Below are 27,527 nucleotides of genomic sequence, written 5' to 3' on the forward strand. Positions count from 1 at the left end.
TTAGTAGTCGAGAAGGTGGTAAAGGCTGTGGGGAAGGATGGGGGCAGGGGAGGGGGCTTTTTCCATCATTCCTTCATTTTCTTTCACTTTCTACATTCCAGATCCCCTTTCTCTTCTCCACTTTCTCTTTTTCTCTCTTGTTCTGGGCTTCTCCCATCTTTTACTTCCTCTTCTCCCTCTATTATCTCCCCCATCCTCATCCTTCCTTACTATTCCTTCTTTCTAACCCACTAGTCCTTCTCCCAGTTCTGTGGACAGTAACAGAAGAGGAGATGCTCTGGATACTGTAAATAGTCCTCTCACTTGCACGGCAGAATTGCTCCAGACATTTCTATTGATTTTCACTGGAATTAAAGCCTCACCTTTTTCTCTAATCATCCCGTAATGGCTTTAGTATGAACCATCAGGTAAAATTTGCCATAAATCTAGGCAGCCTCATTCAACATACCTTCCACTCCTTCGCTCTCTCTTCCCATTTTCCTCACTTTTAGTTCAGTCTCTCCTCTTTCCTCTCATACCGTCTCGCACATCTTTGGGCCAATGAGTATTTAGTTTCTGCCGACCCTGAACCACTTTTACTCCCTTTCTACTCATTGTGATTTCAGGTGGAGACTCCAGATAGGGAAGACTTCTGACTCTTTCCCCAGATTGGTCCCTGCCCAGCTTGATAACTGTAATTCACTTTACAATTGATCATTCTTAGGATGGCCGGAGGCCTATGGATTATTTGTAATGTGGATGAGAAGCTGTTTAAGGGAAAGGAGGAGAAAGCATGAATGAGGTGGTGGGAATTGACTACTGACTCCAGCCTTGGGTGGGCTGGAGTGGTACAGTGAGGGAAGTCTGGGCACTACGCAACCAACCCACCCTTGGCTCAAGCGAGCAAGGACTACAGGGGTCTGGGCTGAGGTTTGTGCCGGCGTAGAAGGAAAAGGCTCTTTGCAGTCAGTTTAAGTTGGTGATTTTAAGTGGCTATAGGATGACACTGATACTGCCGAGAAGACCTGGTGGAAAACAGGCGGAGAAACAGCATTTCCAAAGGAACCAATAGAGTAGAGTTAGCACAGAGGACTCCACTTGGCCACTGATGGTGTCATGCAGTTTTGGTGAAGGTAGTTTGCAGGTGGCAGTGAAGCCTGCTTCTTCCAGCTGAGGAAACATTCAGGTTATAAAATGCATGTGCTGGTGATTAACTCTCCACACCACTTCCTCCATGTGGCCAGAGTCTTGAATAAGAGTGCATCAGGCATTTAGTTTTGCTTCTGAAGGGCCTGGAACTTGGAGAATTCACTGAGAAGAGCCCCTTTTTGATTCTCAAGGCATGTCCACAAGACACACCTGAAGAGTCAGGTAGCGAGGGCTTCCAGGGTAGCTGCGATGGGAACAGTTTGTGTTTATGCTTCTGAACTGCTAGCTTGGGTCACTAGCCCTTTTGGGCCTTAATTTTCTTGTCAGTTAAAAAAAAAAAAAGCAGGTGGGGGGTGGGCGGTACTGCAGAGGCAGGAAAAGACGAGTCCTAAGAGTTGTAGGGTGTAGCACAGAATGTGGGGTCCAGCGCATCAGGACGTGCTAAATAGCGGGTTTGGCTGGCTAATCCCAGGGGTAATGAGCCCCCCAGACTTCAGAGTAGAATTCCTTGCCTCAGGAGCCGAAGGTCATTAGTCTGGTCTCATTAGCCGCGCCTAACGAATGTCCCTGTGCTGGCTGTGGCTTTGCAGCAGGGGGCATGGGCTCTCCCACCCGATGTCTGGTGACCTGGAGACAGCATTATCACGCCCCTGGTTGTAGTGAGTCTTTGTGTCCCTCCCTGTGATTAAGATAAACTTCTCTTACCACCGAGGGGGCCTGCTCTCAGATGGTTTTGCTAGTACGTGGATTTGGGGTGGGGGATTAGAGGCGACTTGAGAATCCATTTTTCTCTAGGCCCTGGTGTGGCCTGTAGTAAATGGAGATTGATTGCATGTTATTTTTCCTCTTGCTAATGTAATCCATTAGCTCGGCACATGCATAATCAGTTTAGAGCACAGTTAACTGGATGTAATCGAGTTCTTTACTGTCTGCTAGAGAACCCCGCTGCAGATGCTGCTGACCCGGGGAGGGCACTGGGTTTCTCCCACACAGCCTTCCTTACTCAACCCCTTCCCCACCTCCCACCCCACCCCAATTCCCTTGTAAATTATTGCTTATTGGTTAGGTAGACTCCCCAAAATTGCTTTCATTTCTTTTGCACCTACTGAAGTGACCAGAATGCATTTGGCTTCAAAATGGTTTCCCATCCCTCTCTTTTACCTGAAGCTCCCCCCCTCCCCTCTTTCTTTGTCATATCAGAGGAGACAGAGTGGTAGTCTCAGGAGATACAAACAGTGGCATAGCTTCCTATTTTGTCATCAGACTTCACACGAGTCCAGAGTAATTTCACTTGATGTCATAAATGCTGGGGCAAATGTCACTGCATTAGGACTGAACTTCCTGAAAGTATGAGATCATTTCTAGTCTGGACACAAGATTTGTGCTCATCTGCACAACACTGGTGAAATTGTCTCAATTGCCTGGAATTGTCTAGTTTCAATTATTGTGTGCTAGCAATTTTAAAATCAAGATTAATGTTCAATATATTCTTTTATTCTTCCTTCCCATGCCTTGGAAGTAGAGTGAAGTGGGAGAAGTCTGGAGAGCTCAAGGCATTTGACGAAAGTGCTATTTCATCTTCTCTAGATCCCCAGGTCTTCTCTGCATAGGGCTCATGGTTGAATTCTTTGGGTGTGTCTTTCTTTTAAGTTAATAGTGGCTTTAATCTAGTCCAGCCAGATGTCCTGCCATTTTAGGGGCACTCTGATTGACTCAACAGAAAGGACAGAGGCTCCAGTGGAGCTTAGAGGCTGAGCTCTAGGTTTCTTCCCATAGTGATGCATCTGAGTCAGAATAGAAGTGTATTGTGGAAAAGGTACTTGTCTCTCACCAGGGCTGAACTCCAGGATACCTTTCTGCTTTCCTGTGTAAATACATAACTTGTCTTTCAGAGGCCTGCGCCCTGGCCCCATTGTCCCATCCCCTCCACCACCAAAGATGTGGGATATTCTTGCTTGTCTCAGTTGGGAGAGCAGCCGGTACTGACACATCCAAGGATGTCTGTGATCTGCTCTCTTCTCATGACTGGGTTCAGTCCCAAGGCCAGAACATACACACTCAGAGCTAGTTTGAGCTTTTCTGCATTTATCTTGACTTCCCTGTTATTTTGTTATGAAATTGGTAGTGGTGTTTTGTTGGGGGAAGAGGGGTACAGAGAGGGCAGTTGGAAATCAGGGCACACCTGCCAACTATTAAAATCTGGTTTTCACTTTGATGTTTTTCTTCACCTGAGAGTCATTGCATGGAAAGTCATCAACTTTGGCAGATGGATTAAGACCCCACGAGACTCTATTACTCAAACGGTTACCAGCTGAATGAAGTTCCTTTGATTGGACCAAAGCCAAAGATTTTATATTAATCTTAAATTATACACTGAGAAAGTTGTCTACCAGGGTGTTGGGTCTGGGCCACATGTGAGCAGCCTTGGGCCAGCTGGGCTAATGGGAGGTGAGAAACCATTATCTAAGCCAACTCTACTTTGCTTAAAATAGGAGGTACCAGTTTACTGAAAACAAAACAAAAGTACCCAAATTCTCTACACAGTGGATTTTTGTTACTCTTGTATCTTATTAGAATTGTGCAGTATATAAAAAACACTCCATCAAACTCTGCATTAGTTTAAGACCCATCGTCTCAGTTCTTACTGTGATGTGTGGGAAACTCATGGGCACCCAGTCTCCCAGCTGGACCATAGAATGGCAGATGGACAGATCAGAGAAGTTAACAAAGATATGACATGAGATTGGCAGCCTTCTTGTGACTTTATGAGTGCCCTTGGGAGAGGGGGTCTTAGGAAGACAGCTGTCTGCTTTATGCCCATAGGTGGTCCCTGACTGCCTCTGTATTTGAAGGCGGAAGGCATGATAACTCTGCTCGAGTCGCCCATACCTGCCCTCCCTGTCCTCTCCACCCTGTGGGGGCTCGGAGTTTGAAACAGTGGTTCACACGTCATCTGGTTTACATTTTGATTTGGGAACCAGTTTCCTCAACTCTTGTTTTCTCATTAGACATACTTTCAAAAAAATTTTTTTTCACTTACATGCTTTTACCTCCCCCCCCCAATCTTGTCCATCCAATCAAAATATGAAAGGAAGGGAATGCTTTCCTGTAGTTGACTTAGAAAGTGTGAAAGGCCAGATGTTTTGGTAAATTTTAGCACATTTATTCCATGTGCCCTAGTCCTCCTGGAGCACTTGAGGGTTTGAAGTTCATTTCCCCTGAGTTGATGGATGGGACTCATGGGATGTGGGGTTCCTGGGGCTGTGCTGGGACACTGCACATGATGGGCCCAGATGGGTCAGTGCCCAAGATGCCCACATAGGCTCTGGCAGTCCCTCTGGCCACCAGCTAACTTCAAGGGGACTCTAGGAAGTTCAAAAGGAAGGTCTTTTTTGAGGAGAGAGTTCATGCCAGGACCAAGCTTTACCCATTGCTGCAGGCAGGGACATACTGCTGATGTATTGCCAACATTGTGTGGTTTGAAATATTGGCACCTCACTGCACAGCAGCTTTCCTTGTCCTCCTTTCCTCTAGAACTGGCCCACCCACCTTCATCTGAATCCCCCAAATGTGTATTATTTCATACAACACATACATTCAGCTGAGCTGAATGATTGGCATTAGGCACAAGCTTTGTCAAGATGGCTCTGTGCCTATTAAAAAAAATTCCCATACTAAGCATGCCACCTGTTGAAAACCAGTTTTACAACCATTAACCATAGCATTTTTATTATCTTTTTTCTAAATGCTTTTGGTATTTTATTTTCTGTTTTCCCCCACTAAATCATTCTTGTGGACAGTAAAGAACTGATCAGATCCTTTTAGAGTATTATTGTATTCATAATTATTTCTTGCAAGTTTACCTCACATGTAGGCTGATTAATAAAATGGATTCCTTATTTTTTATGGTAAAAGTAATGTATCTGAGTGATATATGCCCAGTAATGTATGTCTAGTGTAGAAGAATTTGAGAAATTCAGGAAAGTGTAAGAGAAAATAAATATCAGCCATAACCCTGACACACAACAATATAGGATTTCCTTCTTTTGCATATAACATAGGCATTTTACAAAATTGCGGTGATAGTGTGTATATATAGTTTTATTCTTGCACCCTTTCTCATACTTTTAAATATTTTCAATATGTATTTTTTTAATGCAAGTCTTTTTCTTGCTCTCCAGAAGCAACCATGGCTATGTTTAATTTATATTCTTTTGGCTTTTTCCTTATGCTTATACAGATAGAAGTATGTACATATATGTCTGTGTACACTCCTACATAGCTGTTCATCCTTAAAAAATCTTTATATATAGGTACGTGCTCTGCTTTCAGACTTTTTTTTCATATAACTTTTTATCATTGGAATCATTTCAGCTCAGCACATTGAGATCTAGTTCACTCTTTTTATGACTACATAGTGTTCCACCATGCCGTATTTTACCAACCAGTCCCTTTTTAATGTACATTTAGGTTGTTTGCAATGTGTTGATATTACAGACAACGTTGTAGGTAACAGATGTGTACATATATCTTTGTACACATGCTATCCAAGAGGTGGGGTTGCTGGGTCCCAGGGTGTGTGCTTGCAAAATGTTGATAGAGTGCTTTCTAATGGCCCTCCATTTTATTCTCCCAACGTTTGCTGATGCTCATACTCTCACACCGTGGTCAAGCAGAAATGTTATTTTTCTCTTTTTATAAGTCTGATTGGCACAGTTGTTTTGATGTGGCTCTCCTAAGTTATTAGATGGGTTAAGCATCTTTTTGCATAATCATTGGCCATTTGTATTTTTTCAGTAGCTCTCCCGTTTATAGCCTATCCTTTATTTGTCTCACTTTGTCCCTTCTTCTGACTGATTTTCAAGAGCTCCTGGTTTACTGGGGCCAGGAATCCTTTGTGGTATGGATGGTGCAGTAGTTTCTCCCATTCTTTGGCTCATCTTTAATTTTGCTCATGGTGCTTTTTTTTTTTTGTCCTGGGCATGCTCCAGGGATCGAACCCAGGTCTCCGGCATGGCAGGCGAGAACTCTACCTGCTGAGCCACTGTGGCCCACCCTCATGGTACATTTTGACATGTAACTTTTCACTTGTATGGTGCCTTATCTGTCAGTGATTTTCTTTATGCCTTTACTTTTTTCTTTTCCCAGGGAGAGTTGCTCTTGCTGATATTATAAAATAATAAAAATAATATCTAACACCTACACAGTATTTATTACAAGCCAGGTGCTATTCTACCTGCTTTGAACATATTAACTGGTTTAATCTTTATGAAGCCTCTTTTCAAATGGGGAAACTGACGCACAGAGAGGTTATAGGTCAATCTGGAGAGTGTTGGAGTTTGTACTCAAGCTTAGTTAGATAGACACTACATCACCAATATTTTCTTCATTGCTTTCAAATTGGACAGTTAACTGTCCAACAATTTCTTAAATAACCATCATTTCGTAATTGATGTGAAAAGCCATATTTATCATCTTTTTTCCTTTAAATCTTACAGAGCATTTCATGACTACATGGTAAATTTAGATAGGTCGGAACTTGTTTACTGCTTAGTGTTTGTCAAAAGCACTGGGGAGCAAGAAGGAACAAAAAAGACAGTTCTTTTTCAAGGTTTTGAAGTCTCAATGAAATTTCTTCCCCTCACATTTTCCTGCTTGTCCTCAGCATATTTACCAGAGTGAAATTTCTTGGATCAATGACTTCATCAAATTCACTGAGATGAGGGAGTTTCTAGGAAAGGCGAAGCCTTGGCAGAGTTTTTTATTGTTTCTTAATGGAGACTGTGGCTCTCCTCATTTATTTTGGGAAAACAAAACAAAATAGGTGAGGAACAGATTCTGAAAGTTCCTCCAGTTCCCTTTTCTGAAAATTTTTATTAAAAAGCCTGTAATTATCACGACTGTATCTGCGTATCTGCATTACAACTGTCTTTGGGTACTTGTTAAAAGTCTCCTTTTGGGAGCCAGAGAAGGCATGCCGCGGTCCCTGACATGATTCCCTTCCTCCCCAGCCTAATTTCATAAACTCTAATAATTACCGGTTTGTTATAATACTTGAAAGCTCCCTGGATCTTCAGGCTAAAATCCCTTGACCTTCTTGTGAGAGAAAAATCTCAAACTCTCAGTATACCTTCCCCCTAGAGGAATAAATAACACTTGTGGAATTTTTTTGCATGAATGACATCTGCTGTCTCAGGGGTGGTCTGTAACCCTTAGAAGAATTTAGCTGTGATTATTCCATTGCCTCTGCATTCCAGAATAACTCCTTGTGTTACAGTTGCTCTAGGTGAGCCCAGTTTGGCAGGAAAGCTGTGCTTATAATGGGATGAAGCAAAGCTTCAATTTTGAATCCTTTCACCTTGCTGAGGACTCAGCTTCAAAGGCCAAATGAAATGTGAATACATTTAATTCCAACAGGTGGTTCTGTTTTGTTGTTGTTGTTTGTTTTGAAAGGGGAATTGCAAAGGAACAATTAAGCATTGTCAGGAAAAGGCAAGCTTTTTAAAATAATTGCATAATATACCCAAACCATATTCTTTATTCTGTTTTAAGCATAACTTGAAACTATAAATACTATATAAGTGTATTGTGGGAGAAGACCATGCAAATCCATCTTGGTAGTATTGCATAATTTTATACTTTAATCCTTAATAAAATTTTCAGCACTTGTTAAAAGTAACCAGAATGTAGGATGAAAGAGATTTCTTAATGACAGAAAATCTACCGCTCACAGAAATGATGCAGATTATTGAAACCAGTTATATTAGAGTGAAGGTATTTGAGAAGTAGTCAAAATGCTGCAGCAGAGGCTTCTGGATAGTGTTGCCAGATTAAGCAAATAAAAATAGGAAATGTCCAGTTAAATGAAAATTTCAGATAAACAAATGAACGTTTAACATAAGTATATTGCATGGGACATACTTATACTAAAAAATTATTTGTTGTTTATCTGAAATTCACATTCAACTGGGCATGCTGTATCTTTTTCTGGCAATGCTACACCTCCGGATGGTGAAGGAATTCTTTCATAGCGACTTGCCAAAAGGCCCCACAGGAGTATAGAGAGAGATAAGTGGCTTCCTTGTTTGTAAAACCTCTTTTATTTAGTGTCTCCTAACGAAAGAAGAAAATTGCAAATGCCTCTAATGATGATTTCCAATTTTTGTTATTTATAGCAAACTGTCCTATCAGATTTTCACATTTTCTGCATTAAATAAAATGCTTTTCATATAATGGAATTGGAAATTTTCTCCCGAGCTATTTCACTGAAATTTACTTTTCCATAATTTTTCCATTGTTTCCTTTTATTGAAATGTTTGTGGACCACAGTGAGACGGACATCAGGAACTGCAGTTCAGTTTGGCCAGCTGTCTAGACGGCTCTTGCTCACGCTTGGTCTACTTGGGCCTCCGTCTGCTTGTTGTTTATGTGCAGTCATAAGGCTTCCCAGGGCTGAGCCTTGGTTGTGGCACTCCGAAGGCCCTGAGAGCCTAGGGTGCAACAGGGATTCAGAAAGCAGATTTGAATTGGGGCCTATCATCAGGAACGATGAGGGAAATTTCTCTAGGGCTTACATCCTCATCCTGTAAAAGGCAAACTAGTTAGAAGGTGAGAAATGTTTATCTACTGATCGTATTCGCTGTGTAACCTGTTAATTAGCCGGGCAGGTTCCCAGACCCAGGATGAGGGGAGGTCCCCAAAGCATATCTGGTCTCTTACATCAACAGTTTTGCCAGCATTTCTTTTGCAGAGCGGACTTGGGCATTGGGATTGCTGGAGGAATTTGTCATCCGTTTCCTGCTCCTTTTGTGTTTGTCTTCTGGCTCTTTGGCCATCAACTCCTTCGTGTGGATTGCTGTTTATTTATTTATTTTTTTTGTGCCTACTTCTCAGCTGACCTTGGTGCAGTTTTCTGGGTGACACCTGTCATCCCACATAGTCCTTGTTGTCATATCTTCAAAAGGAGACCAAAGATGGGGCCCAGGGCGCAGTGGTTCCATGAATGCCAGTACCTGGATCTTCCTGATTTGCCATCCTCCTGTTGGCTCAGCACCCAGCCCTTGGGATTTCCCAGACCATACCTCTATGTGGTCTCTGGGAACAAACAGAAAGAGAATTCTTCCTCTGAGTCATCAGCATTTATTTAGTGCCTATTTTGTGCAGAACACTGGAGCAGGATTTTATGTTGACTCAGGCTGATGATTCTGTAACACATTATTTGAAAATCTATTTTGAAGAAACTGCTTGTTAGTGGCATGTAGTGGGAGTGTGTTTCACCATCAGTACTCACTTTCTATAAGGTGGATCCCCCGTCCCTGCATGTTTTTTACTTGCTTTCTGTGTTTCTCTTTCTTGAGAAATTTTGTTCTGTCGGAAGCGTGCCCTTGGGCCAGTCAGGGGGGAGATGAGTAGGTTATCAAATATGGTTCTGAAATAGGAGATGATTCTTTTTCTAAAAGCTTAGGGCAAACAAGACATAGCTGCATGGGACTGGAATTTATTTTCAGGTACACCTTTTCTTCCCTTCTACCTTTTTCCAGCCGAAGGTTTTTATCCTGTTTGAAAAGCCCTGAAGTCATTCAAAATTTCACACCTCAGTTGTCACAGGAGCACAGGTATCGTCAGGCAGCTGGCTGGTTGCACAATCTTGGTGCACACAGAGGTTTTACTCAATTCATTTTAGATAGATGGATAGATAGGTAGATGGACGCGTGCATGCATTTCAGGACCTTTGGGACAATAGGAGTGATAATGTCATAGTTTCGTGTTTGCTCCCCAGGACCCTCTGGCCCTTCCAAGGGGCTTGAGAGGGAGCATGTGTCACTGCCGTGGTCCTGCGGATGAGATGTCTTTGCTCCTGGAGATCAAGAAAGGGTCTGATTATGCTTATGGCAGAGATGGTCTTAGCAGAATCGAAGTTTAGAACTTGTTGATTTATAAATGGGTTCATTTGATTTGAATACTTCATAGTCTAGATTCTTTATGAACTATTGACTGTGATGGGCCCAAGAAGATTCTCTGAACAGTGTCAGATGTCTCCCTCCCCCCCCCCCCCCCCCCCGTTTAAGGCATTTTATGCTATGTGCGTATGTGGTAGAGGAAACCCCCCTTCCCCCAAAGAGCTATCTCTAGCCAAGAAGTTCCCTGCTCCGAGATGGTTTTCAGTGTTTTTTTTCCCAGATCTGCTATGCCTGCCCTTCTACCAATACCCTCTTCTTTTTCTAAAATAAAGATAGAGTTTGAAGAGTATTCCTGGGTTCTTCTAGTGACTTCCTCACTGTCCTTGACATTAGTCAGCAAGCGTGACTCTGTAACCGGCTGTGGTTTAGGAAGCATTGTGGGGAGTGTCTCCGCCAGAGCCATCTGCCTGTGTGTCCTTGCTCACTTTCAGTTTCTTGGGTTATGTATGGTCTGACAGTTTGTGCTTTTTTCTTGCCCCGAGTTCCCATTAACGATGTTCACAGCTGCCAGTATAGGAAAATCCCACAGCTTTTCCAGGGACAAGAGTTCTGTCCTTTGTCCATTCTCGTTGTGTGTAACTTTGAATCCATCCCCTACTCTGTCCATCTCCATTATCTTGCTTTGATACTCAGCAAGTCTGAGCCATGGGTGCTTTGGGTCTGTCCAGTGTACTGACTTGGGCATTTGCATGCTTGTTCCGAGGTGGTGAGCCATTGAATCATCCTTCTGACAGTGACTTTCTTCTCTGAATCCTGGCCTTAAACATGCCCTGAGTGCGCCCTCTCCCTCCTCACTGCATCCCACAAAACATGGGCACTTTTCTTTTCTGTGTGGTCTGCTCGTTATTTCTCTTGGAGCATGGCATTTGGAATAAAATCTCACCTGGGGAAGTTTCAGACAGCAGCGACAAAGCCCAAATCCACTGAGGGGAGACTAATTACACAGCTAATTAATCCAGCAGATGTCACTTTACGGGCTTATTTCATCGTGATTTGGTTGCATGCATTCCACATTGCTGAGACAGGCTTTCGGCCTGTTGGAAATGTCTCTTTGTTTTTTATTCAGGTTTTAAGGAATAGTACACTTCCAGTCTATCTTTTAAGCTTTGGTCACGTAGCCCTTATTTTCGAGAAAGCTTTCTCCAGCTCTCGCAGTCACTCATTTATATCTTTGTCCTGAATGCCGGTCGCCTCCACTGGGGCACTGAGTTAGTCACTGTAACGTGTTATTTGGTTTCCCTGACCTGTAGACTTCTTGAGAAGCTGACTGTTTTAAACCTTGAGGATCTCTCCCAAGAATCCAGCACAAGACAGGACAAGCATACACTCAGAAAATGGTTGCAAACTTCTTTCCTTTCACTTTCTGGCCTTTAATGGAAAGCAAAGTAGTGAAGGGAGTGTGTTGGAAAAAGGATCTTGTCTTAGTTTGTTAATGCTGTTGTAAATGCACTACAACAGAAATGCGTTGGCTTTTATAAAGAGAATTTATCAAGTTACATGTTTATGGTTCTAATGCCATAGAAATGTCCAAACTATGGCATCCAGAGAAAGGTGCCTGACCCAAGAAAGGCCAGTCTGAGAAGGCATGTGGCTAGCATCTGCTGGTCCTTTGCTTTCTGGTTTCAAACAGCTTCCCAAGGAGCATTTTCTTTCTGTATCTCCAAAGGTACCTTGTCCTTGCCAGTTCTGAAACTTTTTCCAAAATGATTCCCTCTTAATGGGCTCTAGTAAGTGGATTAAGACCCACCTTGAATGGTTGGAGAAGCCACTTAACCAAAAGATTCCACCTCCAATTAGGTGGGTCACAACTCCATGGAAACAACTTAGTCAAAAATGTCCCACCCACACAGTAAGTCCGGGCCTACAAGATTGGGCTAGGAAAAAGAACATGGCTTTTCTGGGGTACACAACGGCCTCAAACCAGCTCTTTAGATGTTAAATGGTTGTAGTGAATACATCAGTGACTTGATTAGTGAAATCAAACAACTCAATCATGGGACCTAAAAAGGGTTCTTGGAGGTAAACGTGCTGAATCAGGAAGCAGGAAGGAGGTGGTTTCTTTTCTTCCCTCTTAAGAAGTGGCAGGCAAGGAAGGGACTATTCTCCATAGCCTGGGCGGCTGAAGCTGTAGACTACAGCTGTGGAGCTGAAGTTGGCAGTCTGTGCTCACAGAAATTGACTGGTTCCCAAGGCCACATTGACTTAGTTCTCTTTGCCCCCCACTGTTCCCCACCCCCTCTTGGAGTGAACCCACCAAGTCCTTTCCTGATGTGGCTGGTGACCAGTGGCCTTCATGTTGCCAGATCCAGTGGCCGTGTTCTAACCCCATGTGTTTCTTTCAGCAGCCTGCCAGTGTTTACTCCCTCCTTCCTCAACCACCTCTATGACCCATGCTCCTCTGTCTTTTTTTTTTTTTTTCTAGGCCCTCCCTGGTTCCTTTTTCTTGTCTCCTTGCTGGCTTCCCTTCCACTGATTAACTTCAAATGTGATAGCTCTGCAAGACTGGGTCCAGACTCCCTTCTTTCTAGTCCAGTGGTTTTAAACACAGTCTACCTTCAGATGATGCTTAACATTATATCTCTAGCGCTGCCCTCTCCCTGGATCCAACTCCCCACTTGACATTTCCATTTGAATGCCTAGTAATTGATTCCTCAGACTTAATATGGCCTGGACAGAACTCTTGATAACCTTAACCGTGGAGCCTCTTGGGAGGCTCCTCCAGCATAGTCAGGGCCATCGTCCGTCTGCCCTTTGCTCAAACCAGATGATCTATGGGCATCTCTTTCTTTTACTCCACTATAGCCAAACTGTCAACACATCCGATATGCTGTACCTTCAGAGTTCATTTCCACCACTCCTCTGTGCAAGTCCCCATGGTCTCTCACTGTCTTAATTGTCTCCCTGCTTCTACTCTCCATACAGTATTTTAGAAAGGTGAAAATCAGGTCATATGATTGCCTTGCAAAGACCCCCCCCCGACCCCAATAGATTTTCATCCCACTTAAAATGAAATCCAAATTTTAACTATGGCTTGTAAATCCCTCTGTGATCTGGATTCCTCTCACTGGGCCAACCTCGTCTTTTAACACTTCTTCCCTTGCCCACCATACCTCGGTCACACTGGCCTTCTGACTGTTCCTTCAGAGTGCCAGTATGTGCCTGCTGCAGGGCCTTTGCACTTGTTCCCACTGCCTGGAATGTGCTTCCTGACCTTGACATTCAGCTTCATTTATGTCTGGTCCTCAGAGCTTTCCCTGACCATCCTCTCTCAAGTGACTGTACGTCACTTGCTCTCATATCACCCTAGTTTCACATTTATTATCTTTCTTGTTTGTTCATTTATTTATTTGTCTCCCAAGAGAGCTGGGACTGGACCTTGGTTACCTTGTTCATGGCTATGTTCTTAGTGATCAGACACAGCTCCATAAATGTTTATTGAATGACAAGTGTACCAATAGAATGTGTCCCTGGTTCCTCCTCTACCCCCAAATCTGGCATCGCAGCCCTCTCAGAATGCTTGCCTTTTCATAATCTAGAGTCAAAAAGCACATATTGGAGTCCACTGGATGTATCCCATGTGGACTGGGGGTTCCAGAGTTGTCTGCAGCAGCGTCACTCACCATCAGTTTTGTCTGGAGCCTTATTGCTGTGTTGACCCTCTGGGAAGCAGCTATAGCCAGATTGTGCAGCTTGTGTCAAGGCATTCTGAAATTTGCCACATGCAATTGGCCTTGGGTCTGTATCCCAAATTCTGCAGATGGCTTTCATACAGACTGATGCAGCAATGGAAAAAACAGCGGCACTTTGCCCCTTTTAGTTTGTATTAGAGTTCAGTTTTACTGAACTATTTTCTTTTCCCTCTACTCAGTTATGAGATCTTTAAGAGCAGGAAGTGTTTATTCTCATTTAACTTTGTATATCCTTCCCAGTGTCCTACAGATATTAGGGAGACACTCGACAAGTGTCACCTGAAGACTTGGTATCATAAGTTGGAATCTTAGAGGTAGGAACTTAAAGATTAGGTGTATCCCTGCAATTCCATCTGATTTCTAGGATTTCCTCTGCTCTATTCACTCCTTCTCTCCCTGAGCAATTGACCACGTCTACGTGATGCTAATTAGTCCAGATCTGGCTGCTCCCCTTGAGAACATGTTGGTGGAACATTCCCATAAGAGGCAAACTCTAAGCTGCTTCTCTCCTCCTGTCACACAACTTTCTATGAGCAGGATAACGAGTTAGCTCCTATAGGGCTGTGGCTTTTTTTTTTTATGCTGTATGACGGGGTCACATTTTGTTATTTTTCCATGTGAGTATTCCATTATTGCGGCTCCATTTATTGAATTTTTGTTTGTTTTGGGGGAAGTTCACGGACTGGGAATCAACCCAGGTCTCCTGAATGGCAGGAGAGAATTCTACCACTGAACTACCCTTGCATCCCTACCCTCGCACAGGGCTGTGGCTTTTAAACTTTGTTGACCATGATCCAAAAAGAAACACATTTTACATTGGTGACCCAGCACATACCTGTAGATAGATAGTCTGTATGTATAATTGAAAGAGAAGTTTTAAAAGTAATATTTATTTTTACTAACATGCTACATTCTGATTCTTTCTATTCTACCCTACTATATTTTTTATTTGTTGTTTGTTACAAATGCTGGTTCCAAATAATGGCAATGATCTCATGAGCCATTAATGCAGTGACTCTCAATCTGGGAAACTTTTAAAAAAGTATACCTGCATGACTCCAACCCCCAGACCTTCTGATTTGTTTTCTGTGGAATCGTGCAGCTGCACTAATGGGTTGTGAGCTAAACTTTGAAGAGCATTGCAATACAGAGCGCAGAGAAGAGTTGATAATTTATTATGCACAGTCAATTATGTGTATAATTATTATCCATGCTTGTGGGGAGAGAAAGGTGATATGACATCCAGCTGGTGAGAGAAGGAAAAGCCGGTGTTTGGGCAAGATTTGAAGGAGGTAGTAATTGCACAGAAGGGCGAACTGGGCAGAGGACAAAGGCAGATGTGTTCTCTGACTGACGGAACCCAAGGACTTATTACTAGAGTCGTTCCAATAACTAGAGTTTCCTTTCATGTACTTGTGGTTACTGTGACTTTTAAAAGAAAATCAGTTGTGAGCTTAACATTTTGTACTAATAACACTAGAATTTGGGCTTTTTAAAGTATTTGCTAGTAAGAAGGTCTACTTAAATGTTCTGTTAAAATAATAAAATTACAAAAAAAAAAATCCCACAAACAAGTAATGAACTGTAATTAATGCTATGCATGCTGAAGTATCTGGGGGTGGAGTGCACTGATGTTTCCAATTTACTTTGAAATGTATCAGAAATAAAAGATGCATTGATACATGGACAGAAGGATGAATAGATGGGCAGCAATTTATTAGTTTTAGCATGTGGGCGTTGGGAACATAGATGTGTATTATATGATTCAAGTCTTCTCTATGGTAGAAAATTTCATAATTCAGTGTTAAAGACAAATACCCAATCCTAGAGGTTAAATATTCTTTCACCTCTGAACTCCACCACATAGAAGCCACCTGTTTGAGGCGAGGTCTTTCTTCCTCCACCATCACTGTCCTGCCCCCCACTTTTCCACTCCATTGAGAGTAACAGTGGTGTTCTGTTGTGTCTCTGCAGACAGGACTTAGTTGGGTTATTTCTGGTTTGCAGGCCAGTGCACATATTCCACTGGAAGTAGCATGACCCAGTTGAAACCTCTCAAGTCTAAAATAGGCAGTAGAAATACAGCAGGCTCTTGGTCATTCCAGAAGTGTTTGGATGCCCACTATATGCCAAGCGCTGGCATGCTGAGTAAATGACTTTGAGATAGGAAACCCAAGTGCCTTAAGAGAAACCCAGGTAGCTCTTGGGTTTTTAAAGAGGGAGAAATTCCCTGGTGCCAGGCTGCTCAGATTTGAATCCAGCTCTTATACTTAACAGGTTTATAGCTTTGAACATGTTACTTAATTGTTCTCTGTTCTTCATTTATAAAGTGAACTAAATATAACTACCTGCCTGGTAGGGGCTGTTGAGTGAATTAGATAATACTTAGAATGTACCTAGAACGATAGTCTGCATATAGCACAAAAAGTGTTATTTTTTGGAGAATACCTTCTGTCTGTATTAGACTTTCCAGTTTGGTATAACCTACATAATTGAAGTCATCTTATAATGTGGTTTTCATTAGCTTTAAAAATGGCAGATATTTGGTTTGAAGGACTGAAAGGTTGGTTAGTTTTTTTGGTGTGGAGGAGGGAGAAAGAATTCCCTTTAAGAGAAATGTGGTTACTCTCAGTAAAAAGGACTTTGGGCAAGTAATTTAACCTTGGGCAAGTCTGTAGTACTCCATCTGAAGAATGAGGGGCTTACATAGGTTGCTTGGTCCCTTGCAGAGATTTCAGGCTTAGACATTTCTTCTCCTAAGTGATGGGGCAAGAAGTGACCCAGTGAAGTATTTCCGAATGCTAGGAAGTTTGAAAATATTCCAAATCCAGTTTTCTTTTTGTTATCACTTTCTCAGCTGTTCCTCTATGATTCACCTAAGATGTCTCCAGCTTGAGAAAGAAATGAGGAATGATGTTAAACTGACATAATATTTAAATATTGTCCTGCATAACCTGGAGACTTCAGGCTTGCCTTTTTTTTTTTTCTTTTAAGGTCTGGACTTCCCCAAAGCATCAGCACATCCATTTTTTCATTATGTGACCAAAATAAGATGCAAGAGGTAGAGAGTATACAGCATACTCAGAACTATATCCTATTTTTTCATTCTTTTATATATATGTATATATATCATTAAAGTTAATTCATATTTACTCTGAACATACACACATACATATATACAAACTATATTCCAGAAATGCACTGCATGGAGGGAAAGAATGGAATCTGAGAGTTAAATTCTAATCATACTAGAATGTTTTCGACATTGGTGTCATTTTATGTTTTGTATTCGTGTCTGTTTATATTTTGTTACCTTAACAGTACCACAATATGTTAAAGGGGAAGAAGCCTCTGAATTTGAGTCAAGTGTTAACTGGCACTGCAAAGCTGCTGTCCCCGCCTTGCATAAGTGAGCTCACTTAATATTGAAAGGCATAGTGTCACTGCCATGGATAACTTAGCATTGCCCTAGGAGTCTTCCTTTCATGTTTGCATTTTCCCTGCTTGTGGCTGTACCATCCCAGTTTCCATTCACTGTAGCAAACACCTGCAGTCAAGGATGCAAAACCATTTCCATGGCAACCCTTTGTTATACATTAATTTCAGATATATCAAAATTTTTCTTCAGCTGAAAATTTTCTTCATTTTTTTAGTCATGTAGCTCATCCCTCCCTGTCCCTATTCATACATTGGATGTTAATGTCCTTGGCTGCTTAAGTTGTGAGTTTTCATCCCCCCCACACCTCTTCTGAAAGCTGATTTTTTTTTCTTTTTTTAATGAAGTAAATGTCTAAGCCTGAAATCTCTGCAGCACCGAGGCAACAAATGGGAGGAGATGCCTCCCTTCTTGATTTGAAAGAAGCACAGCTTAACGTGAAACAATCTTTAACATCTGAAACTGTGCAAAGTATGTGCAACAGAAAAATCTCACCAGTGCATTTTGCCTGATGATTAGAGCAGCGTAAGTAGAACTAGAAAGCATACTTGAAGAGGAGCAGAGCAGCTCTACAATTCGGAGGGTGAATTTAATGCCTAATCTGAGGACTGTGTTTTGGCAACATTAAGTTTCATGCTGGTGTCAAGAGAAGTGTCAGGAATATGTCCATGGCTTATGTTTGGAAACACCTATGAAATTAAATGCAAATCAATGGCAATAACGTATTAAGATTGCAAATTTGAACCCAAATGAGGAAATGCAAAAGAAAGTTTTGCATTTCACATGTGGTAATTATTACTGTCAAATAGGATATGGTAATGTCCAGGATGTGTGGAGTAGAGCTCAATTATTACTCCTGGTTCCATATTTTACACTTTATAACTATTGTGTGCAAATCTTTTGCATTTCTTACATGCTTGGGTGTAGATAATGATCCTGTCATTTATTGTCAGTATAACCATAATCTTCCTTATTTAAGAAATGTAAAGATACTATCCTGGCTTCTTCCCTGGTCAGTTTCATGAGTATTTCTAATTGTACTGATTCTGATCTGTTATTCACTGTTAACGACGGCAGGTGAAAGCAGGTGCCGGTTTTGTTCTGTAGCTGTATAGCTTTGAATGACTATTATCTTCTCCTTAGCTGCTTACTTTTTGAAGTATTCTTGTTATGTTGTGCACATCTCTTGTCCTGCTCATTTTCGGAGGCCTCCGTGGGCCTTCAGATACTTTGCACTCCAGACACTTGACACTTGTAAAACCTGTCTGCAAGAGTGGATCCCCGAGGGTCCATATCTTCTTCCTGTTCCCCCTTTTTGGTAAGTCAACTTTAACATTTTTTTTTCCCTGCAGTTCTAAATATTTGGCAAATATTTTGACGTGCAGAAGAATCTTAAAGGAGTATTTTACCAGATACTACTCCTCTCCTTTGAATATACAGACAGGACAATAAAAAGAACCGGCAGGGAACTGTATTTGTAAGGGGTACGTGTGTGAGGTGTGTGCTCCTTAAAGTGAGTGCTGCTTCTCCTCTTGTCCTCCTTTTCCTGTTGAGGGTCCCGGAGCTGCAGCGCATCCGGTGGCTGTAGTTGATTCAGCATAATTGATGTGGCCTCTTTTCCCACAGCTGATGAGGATTATATCAGCTTGGTTTAACAGTCTCATTTTCTGCTCCCAGTGCACCTTGTTTTAATGCGTTTCGGTTAATGAGGTAGAAGAGAGAATGAGGTGTTACTGTTGATACACAGACAATGAGCTTGTGCGGGGCGATGGGCGGGAGTAGGGGGCTCTGTCGCAGTCCACATGGTGGCCCTGGGCGTCCTCGAGGGGCCAGTCCTGGAGAGCAGGACCACCTTTTTCGGGATGTGGTTTTTCGTGACTAATGCAGATAATGAGCATTACCTATGCACTTTGCCAAATAGTCTTATTACTATTATTTCTCCTTCTAGAAGTGTCTTTAATAGATAATGATAAATAGATTATGACTTGGAGCAGTCCTTGGGATGGAGTAGAGAGAGTCAATCAATCTCTTAAAAGCTTTTTCAAGTCCTGCCTTCCTTTCACCATGCGCTCACCACCAGATGGCCACTCCCCAGTAAGAGTGAGATAATTTGAAGTAATGCAAGTAGAACTAATTTCAAAAGTCCAAGAGGGACCAGACCTCTGGGTGTGGATTATTTAGAGTTTGAAACAGGTAATCAAAACGTGTGATGTTTTGTTCCATGAGTCAGAACAGTGCCGCCGGTGAGAGGTGGGAGGGGAGGTGATATTACCGAAACAGAGGTCTGGCTCGGGCATGGGACTTTGCTCTTGCTCATTTTGGAAAGTGAGGCCTGTGGGGGTGGGGAGTTGAGGTGCAGACACCCGACCCCACCCTCCCTTCTTAGAGCCCCTTGGTGAGCAGACTGCCAGCCTCAGAGCACCCAGGAACCCAAGGCTGGGGGAATGGTTTGTACGTATTCAAATCAGCTTCTGAACGCATGGGGAATAAAGGGAGTCCCAGGGCTACAACAAAGCCGGCCTTTGGGACCAACCTAAACCATTCTGACAACCACACACACCCTCCCCAGTCCATCTTTCACTTCAGCCCTTTCCTGTCCTTCCCTCTCTCTCAACACACAGTGCCTTAAACAGTTAAACCTGTTGCCTGGCCTTGGCGCAATGCCAGCCCCGTGGGGCACCCTGCAATCCAGGGTGGGGGGACACCCCAGCACATCCCGGTTTCCTGGAGGCAAAAGGCAGAGTGGCCGTGGGTTTCAGCAGGAATTAAACAATTACCAAGTCTTAGTCCTCCCCACCTTCCGTGGATTGACTCTATAAATTGTCAGCCTGTTGACATTTTAATGCGAATTATGTCATGTGGTATCCCCTTTGATTTCGACATGCCTCAGTTTGTAAATACATGAGCCACTCAAAGGCTTGTGGTTAGCGTTCACCCCCGAGGGCCTCGGGGTTTTTGGTGGGGGAGCGCACTCTGGAGAGAGCACAAAGCTTGGAGTGTGCCTGGCGCGTTAGCCTGTGCAGCTACCCAGGGCGGCTGCAGAGCGCGGTGGGCTGCGTGGAGGGCCGGCTGCGTGGAGGGCCGGCTGCCTGCCCGTTGCCAGGGCTCTCCCCCTCAAGGCCCCTGTTCAGGCACCTGGGAGGCCGCCACCTTGGGGCCGAGTGTCCTGGTAGTTTTATTGGGTGCACTGATGGGAGAACGTTTCCCCAAAGTCACGGTGTGACTCCATTCCTCCTTTTCATAAAGTATGCGAGTGCCTCCTTCCATCACTGAGACCTGTGATGCCAGTGCCTCCTTCCATCCCTGGGGAAGAAATGACTTGTTCCAGATTCAGCAGCAAACCAGGAGGTCAGGTGAGCATTACCTGCAGCAGGTGTTCCCTCTCACTGGGCTTGGCTGGCCCAGTCAGAAAGAAGATTCAGAAGAAAGTATTTAAGAGAAGATTGATGGGCCCTGAGAAGCTGAGGAAGAAGCAAGATTGAGAGTAAGGATCGCGAAGATGATGCTGAGGATAAAAGGAGAGACTTATTTGTGTGGGAGAGGAAGACGAAACGGAACCTTTAAGATTCTTGCGTGTTCAGATTCTAAAAGTGAAATTCATGGGAAGAATTATTGAAACAGACTTTGAGAGGATTTTTCAGTGAGAGCAGGTGAGAAGCCTGGTGCCAGGAAGCTCCTCCACAGCTGTTTGTTTCCTGTCACCCTGCTTCCAGCTCCTCATCTCTTCCCCATCTGAGACTTTTCTTAAAACTTTAAGAACCCTGGAGGGGCTACCTTCTTGGTGGTCGTTTGTGTGTAAAATGTCAGTGCTCCAAAAAGTTAGGACTAGCCCTTTTGAGATTTGCTGTGTTGTGCCCAGAGGTGGCTGGCCAGGCTGACATCATCTCTATAGACAGTAGGAATGGAGCTGGAACAGGGAGGGCGGGCTCTGCTTTGCCCAGAAGGGGTGGGGACTGGAAACCCTCCCTGTCGGACTGCAGCGGCTCCTGGGCCTACTGTCTGGGTAGGAATTTGGCTGGCTTACAGAAATGTCATGGAATCTTTAATGGCTATGGGTGGTCGGGACCTATTTCCCATGTGCTGAGTAATTCCAGTTTCATGTGTGAATAATGCCCATATTAAACCAATTATAGCCATCTATACTCTGAAAAGGAAGAAGGAGCCTCCATACCTGTTGATCAGAGACCCCTCCAGCTCACTGGAGAAAGGACTGGTAACTTTCATGAGTGCTTGGAGAGGGTTTTCAATGAATTCTTTATTTTAACTCATTTGTAAGAAGGTGTAATAGAAACAAGTGTTTGAAAGGTGGCGTGGCTGCAGATATCCTTTCCTTTGCTTGTTGATGGACTTATCTGACCTTGGGGAAACAGTATCTGTTTCCTAGAGCTGCCCTAACAAAGTACCACGATCTGGGTTGAAAAACAACAGAAATTTATCCTGTCACATTTCGCACACACTTCTGAAGGCCAGAAGTCTAAATCTAGGTGTTGGTAGAGTTGTTTCCTCCTGAAGGCTTTTTGGGAAAATCTGTCTCATGCTTCTCTCCTAGCTTCAGGTGGCTGCCACCCAGCCATGGAGTTTCTTGGTGTGTCCCTGCAGCAGTCCATTCTCTGTCTCTGGCTGCACATAGTCTTCTTCCTGGGCATCTCCTCTGCGTCTCTGTGTCCAAATCTCCCTTTTCTTTTCTTACAAAGGCACAGTCTTTGGGTATTGGGCCAACACCACCGCAATCTGGTATGAGCTCATCTTAACTATCCTCAAAGACCCTATTTCCAAATAAGGTCATATTCTGAGATTCTGGTTGGACATGAATTTTGGGGAGACATGATTCAACCTACCCTAGAGAGGGAGGTAAGTAGGAGGGTGGGATGGTATGTTTGTGTGTGTGAGTGTGACGGGGAATGGGAGGGGAAAGGAGGGAAAGAGAGACAGAAATGCATCCACACAGCTTCCTTCTGAAGCTATGGGAAATTATATTAGGTTCTGTCCTACCTAGTTAGAGTTACCTGTACAAGCATATACAAAATAAAATGACAAGACATTATAACCTTGGCCCGAAAGAATATTACTCCATGCCAATTTTTTAAAAGTTCCAGTTGATAAGTATTTTTCCAAATGAAAACAAAGTGTACCTTCCTGTGCTTCTGCTGTAAAAGATCGTAAAATGTTGTTTGCAGCATGTAAATTGGGCTCAGTTTCTTACTTCCTCTTTATTGCGGTGAATTTAACTTAACTTTTGGAAACACGCTTTCAGATAAAACTTGAGAACTCCTTTCTATAAACGGATGTATATTCTATAACTTGCTGGGGAGAGAGGGGAAACAGCTTGGGCCTCTTCTCATTTTATTCATCTCTGCTAGAGTGTGTGATCCATGGTCACTGCCTGTACTTGGCTGGTGTCCATTCCAGCCCCCTAAGCAATTGATGAGGAAAGAAGTAGGTCAGAAGGCAATGCTTGGATTTCCACCTGTATGAATGAGGAGAATTCTGGATGTTTGTGGAGTTGGAGGTAGAGGGATCAGCTAATTTGCCTTTACTGCTTTCCTCTTTCTTTCTCATTCATATTCCTTCAAAACTAAAGGCACCTCATAGCAGCATTCTTCACAGTTGCCAAAACGTGGAAGCAAGCCAAGTGTCCATCTACAGCTGAATGACTAAATAAAATGTGGTATATCCGCACAATGGACCATTATTCAGCTGTAGAAAGGAGTGGGGTTCTGATACATGCTACAACGTGGATGAACCTTGAAGACATTCTACTCAGTGAATGACCTGGACACAAAATGGCAAATATATGATTCCACTTATATGAGATATCTAGGAAAGGCAAATTTGTAGAGTCTACAGAAATTAGAGCACCAGGGGTAGGTCGGGAGTAGAGAATGGGGAATTATTGCTTAATGGCACAGAGTTTCTGTTTGAGGTAATGAAAATGTTCTGCAAATAGATGGTGGCAGTGGTTACACAACATTGTGAATGGACTTAATATCCCTCAATGGCAAACTTGAAATTTTCATGTTACACATAGTTTACGACAATAAAAACGTTAAAAAAATAAAAAGGACAGCTTAGGTAATGGAAGGTAATGGAAAATAAGGAATGGTAAGATAAAAGGGGTGGGAAGACAGGATGTTACATTTTAACACAGCTGGGGAATGTCATCGCCAGAACTATCCATTCTGCATCAGATGGCGTGAGTATGTGGCATTGCTGCTGAGGTCAGGAGGCAGTTTAATCTGACCAGCAACTCACCCTGCCACCTGAAACTTTCTGGCACCCCAGAGGCCCAGGAATACTCTAGCCCTTCTGTTCTAGTTTGCTAGCTGCTGGAATGCAACACATCAGAGACGGATTGGCTTTTAATAAAAGGGGATTTATTTTGTTAGTTCTTCAGAGGAAAGGCAGCTAACTTTCCACTGAGGTTCTTTCTTACGTGGGAAGGCACAGGATGGTCTGTGCTGGCCTTCTCTCCAGGCCTCTGGGTTCCAACAACTTTCCCCGGGGTGATTCCTTTCTGCATCTCCAAAGGCCTGGGCTGAGCTGTGAGGGCTGAGATGAGGTATGCTGCGCTGCTTGGGCTGTGCTACGTTGCTCTCTCTCATTTAAGCACCAGCCAATTAAGTCAAAGGTCATTCATTGCAGCAGGCACGCCTCCTAGCAGACTGCAGATGTAATCAGCAAAAGATGAGGTTCACATACCATTGGCTCATGTGCACAGTAACAGAACTAGGCACCTTTACCTGGCCAAGTTGACAACTGAATCTAACTACCACACCTTCCTAGAGTTAACTTCCCAAGATTATTGTTTTCCCAGACTTTATAACCACAAAAAGTATAGCTAGTAGAATAATAATTGACGTAGTGAAAATGCACTTGACTCACTGCAGCCAAGCTGACCATGAGGCTGTGCTGACAGTGGCCGAGAATTGTTCACAAGAAAGACGCCAGCCAGCCTCTCGGCTGCAAGGGGCAATGGCCAGCTGAGTGACTGATTTCTATAGCCCAGCAGTGGCTACTCTACATTTCAACTTGCTCCAGGCCAGAGGTTATTTGTCCAGCATACAGATGGCAGACTGTATGACGTGTACAGGTATTGCAGGTCCTGGTAACTGACCGTGAATATGAACAGAGAACACAATGTGTCTCTGTTGTAAGCTCTCCTCAACTCGCACTCACCCTGTTACTGCTTGGACAGAGTTCAGAGTTCAGACTTCCCATGGGGGGAGCTGAGTAAAACTCATCTGTGTTCTCACGTCTCAGGTCTGAAAATGCATGTATATGATAGGAAGAGATGAGATTAAAACCCCATAGGAAAGAAGTGCCCCAAGAAAGAAAATCCAGGAGGTTAGTGTAATAAGAGGGGAAAAAAAAAAGTGGAGGAAGTTAGAGGGAGGAGGAGAATGGATGGGAGAGTGAGTGAGAAAGATTTCTGACAATTAACTAATTCTCCTTGCTCTAACCCATGACAGAATTAATCGCACATTAACACATTGACAGCAAAATTAATGCCATATGCAAATTCCTCTTGCAGGCTTGGCATTCAACAGCCGGTTGACTTTTTAAGGCCTGCATTTGTAGTCCTACCCAGCAGCTCATCAGTTGATGTGAGACCATACCTCATTTGCCAAGGCTATCTGGGCAACTTTGTATCTGCTATCTTGAAACAACTTAAGTCAAACACTATAACCCATCTAGCAACTTGCTTTCTCAGAGTCAGGGATAAACAGGTTATGGTTGGAACCCTTTGGTGCTAATATATGTATTTTTTATTGCCACCATAGTTTTACCATCAGCGAATATCCTTGTGGGAAAGCAGCAGTTGGTTTCTAGAAATATTCATAGGAAGAAGTAGTGTCAGATTGTACAGCCAATTCTCAGCTAATTCTAGTTTCAGATTTGAACTGCAAGGTATTATTTTATGTGGACTCCAAGAGGTTTTATCTGTTGAAGCCAACTCTAAAAGAAAATGTGAGCCTCTCCTTGATGTTAAAAAAAAAATAACAAGAAGAAAGAACAGCATGTTTTGTAACATTTTGACTGCTTTAACTTTAGTGGCCTGGGGCAAGCGTGGGCTAGCCACGTTACAGCCGATGACTAACCCACTGTGAATTAGCCATCTGTGATAATTATTATTTTGACATTTATGAGTCATAGCATTGTGAACCAGGCACTACGCAGAACGTCAGGACATGACCCTGCCCGGCGGGCACATCATTTAAGCCATAAGGAGAAGGCAGTTCAAAGTAGGATGAAACTGGGCGACTGTTTATGTTGATCGGGGATGGGTATTGGCATTTTCTTAGTGGTGCTGATTTCCTGAGCTTTTTCATTAGCTCCCACTTCATCTACTACCAAGGAGAGGAGACTTGAGATTGATGAGGTCGTGACAGAGATCTGGAAACGAAGCTTTGCTGGCTGTGGAATAGTCTTAACTCTTGGGCACGCTGGTGCCTCCTTTTCATTGTGTCTACAAAACAGTTTTGAAGATAGGCCACTGGTCTAGACCAGGGCCAAAGAAATTGGGCCCTTGGGAAGTTTTAATGAATCAAGGATAGAAGATTTATGTGTGCATTATGTATATGCCTTCTCTCCTTGATATCCATGTATATATTTGCCTGCTTTTGAATAGGTATGCACATGTAAACATACATAGAGATGTAGACAGACATATAAATATACCCATCTGCATATTTGGGAGTGTACATCTGTTTGCTGTCACTTGTGTGCATGGTAGAGTACCTTAGGTACTTCTGATTTCACCAGCCCTTGAGTTTTTCCCATGTCTAGGCCAAATGTGGTGTCTGAAGAGTCTACTGTGGAATAGACAGAGTAGGAAGCTAGATGGAGGGATTCTTTACAGGCCTCATCTCTGACCTGTGCCAGCCCCAGGCCCTGGACAGGTGTCTTGTTGTCACCTGTTTGCCTCCCAGGCATGACTGCATATCATGGTAGATGTGAAGGAGTTCTAAAAACCATATAGCATGTAACAAAGTAAAGCAAATATGATTAATATCTGATCACACTGGGCAACTCTGTAGATAAAAACCTGGTAATGGGAGAGACTTGGAGTAAAAATGCACTCCAGAAAGCTGTGAAATACACCCGGCCGTGCTCAGACTTATCTGGTACTCACTGTTACTCCAGACCCTCGGCTGAAGGTGCCAGTCTGATGGGTGGCCTTGCCACGTGTCTGAGGCCAGCCTCGACCAGCGCCGTCTTGCTTCTGTGCACTGTGGGCCCAGGACCTTCTCCCAATCGTCATGCTTCCACTCGGCATTACATGGCACACTGGGTGGAATCGGATGTGATAGGCTGATGGAGAAGGGACAGGTGGCAGCATCCAAAGGAAAGGTCACCTGTCTGGAAAGGCCATTTGCCTGAGCAAACAACATGGGCTGGGTCTCCTGGTCCCAGTGGAGTGGTGGGGAGGATGATGGGGAGCTAAAGCCAGTTCTGCAGGGGATATACCAAGCTGAGTGGGTGTGTCAAAGTATTTGCAGAGAGAATTTGAGTCCACTTGTAGTGCTTGAATGGCACTGCTGTGACTAAAATCCTCAGACAGACAGACAGGTGTGTGCTTTCTGGTTGTCACATAACTTGAAATGTGGAAGTGTAGGCTGCTGCTTTTCCTTCTTGGTGATGGGGTGTGGGTTCTAAGCTGCAGCTGTGTTGTGTAGATGTGGCAGGGCTGAGTAGCTAGTTCCCAAAGATGCCTGTGGTGGTTCTGGTGGTTTTGGAGCTGACTGACAGGGGTTCCTAAGTCCCTCCATGCCCTACTGGGAGCCAGCCCTGCTTTAGTTTTGCCTCTGTGCATGTGGCCATTTAAATTTTTCCCTGGATGGCCTTGCCTAGGATACTGCCTGCTGCCAGCGAGGGTTGCTAGGAAACCAGCCGAGGCCTGTCTTCTTGCTCAGGACAAGGCCCCAGCCAGCTTCCCGGGGCTTGAAACCAGCATGTATCACGAGGAACATGAGAGCCGAGCTGGGCACGCTGTCCCCCCTTTGCTCTCTGCCCTGATCCTTTCCCTTAAGACACCTTGACTCCTCTCTCCACAATCGGTGGCTGTTTGCCCCACAGAAGGGTTCAGAGGAGGGTGTGCCTGTCATGTCAGTGTTATGATGCCTTTAATCAGGGAGTGAGGGTAGCTCAAAATCCAGATGAAATTGAGACACCTCTCATTTTTTCCCGAAGACCTTTCTAGGATCACACCCTAGCAAACCAAATTCTCGCCCAGTTCTTTTTCCTCCTGTCTTTCCTTACCTGTATGATTTCCCTGCATATACCATGTATCTCCTGCTTCCTGACCGCTGCCTT

The 27,527-nt window shown here is 43.6% G+C and overlaps 1 protein-coding gene across 9 annotated transcripts in view; it reads left to right on the top strand.

The window, feature by feature from the left end:
• Positions 1–27,527, top strand: part of ZFHX3 (zinc finger homeobox 3) — a 1,060,470-nt gene that overhangs the window by 907,203 nt on the left and 125,740 nt on the right. The window lies entirely within an intron of this gene.

This window comes from Tamandua tetradactyla, chromosome 16 (assembly GCF_023851605.1).
Source record: "Tamandua tetradactyla isolate mTamTet1 chromosome 16, mTamTet1.pri, whole genome shotgun sequence".
In the NCBI taxonomy this organism is placed as follows: Eukaryota; Metazoa; Chordata; class Mammalia; order Pilosa; family Myrmecophagidae; genus Tamandua; species Tamandua tetradactyla.